Here is a 1,096-nt window from a genome sequence, read left to right as displayed (position 1 = left end):
CACCCCTCCACCAGTTTGCCACCACACATCACAGCACACCACAAGCTGATGCTAAATGGCTTTTTGGCAATTTATGACCAAAACTTTTTCCGTACATGGACATGCATGCTTCTCAGGCTAGCCCTACCGCCAGATTGTGGGAACCCACACATACGTCTACATGCACCTAGGTAGGCGTGTGATAGATTAAATCTCGGCAGACATTTTTCATAACAAGAATGAACAAGAAAACAGTCAACCCGGTACAGATGCCACGATCCATGATACGGTGGTGCATCGATGTGTTGGTGTGCAGGGTTAATTGCTGTCATAAAACATCGCATACTGGCTCTACTACTAATATTCCTACTACTTAGTCACATAGATCTTAGGGACTAATTGAGTCGAAACGATGCTTGTAATCAAGTCCGCGTGCCATATAATTGGAAATTAGGGGAAACCTTGGACTGGGGTGATGCGCAGTGTGCCGAAGCTTGTAGGAATTTGTTCGGTATACTGTAGGGGGACCAACCGTAGGTTACTGGGCCTCCAGGTATTACAAACACAATTCAAGGTGCTGGGGGGTAGTGACGCGGAAGTACTGTGTGCACGGAGGTTTACTAAATTTAGCTTGACTGGCTGCTATTACCTGATTTGGTGCAATTATTCTATCGCCGAATTCACCTAGTGTCTTAAGGTTTCTTCAAAAAAGAACACGAATTTGGAAAAATGCTGTTTTTCAAGTAACTTTTATTCATCTAAGCCATATAAGGCAAAGATTTTCAAAAAAATCTGCTTCCTACTTTTTTCTTGCATCAGAGTTATGAGACGTTTGCATCACTTGTGCTTGTACACTAAAAGTCGAATCAACTTCGTCATTCAGCCTTTTGTTTTGGTAATAAGTTCACATTTCCACTACAGGGGTCGAAATCCAAACATTGGAGTTCACACAAAATGGTGCCATGTTGTGGACAACATGGTTTTGAAGACTGATTGATTGGTAAGAGCTTCTCTTTCTATCAAGCAAGATGTGTATGTAGATCTTGTAACTGCACAGTATTTGTTTTGTGGACCCAAATCAGCGTGGGGGGGGGGGGTTATTCTGGTGGAAGTAATT

Source organism: Opisthorchis viverrini, assembly GCF_000715545.1.
Source record: "Opisthorchis viverrini unplaced genomic scaffold opera_v5_13, whole genome shotgun sequence".
In the NCBI taxonomy this organism is placed as follows: Eukaryota; Metazoa; Platyhelminthes; class Trematoda; order Opisthorchiida; family Opisthorchiidae; genus Opisthorchis; species Opisthorchis viverrini.
The sequence above is the reverse complement of the archived record's forward strand: the minus strand, read 5'-3'. Positions refer to the sequence as shown.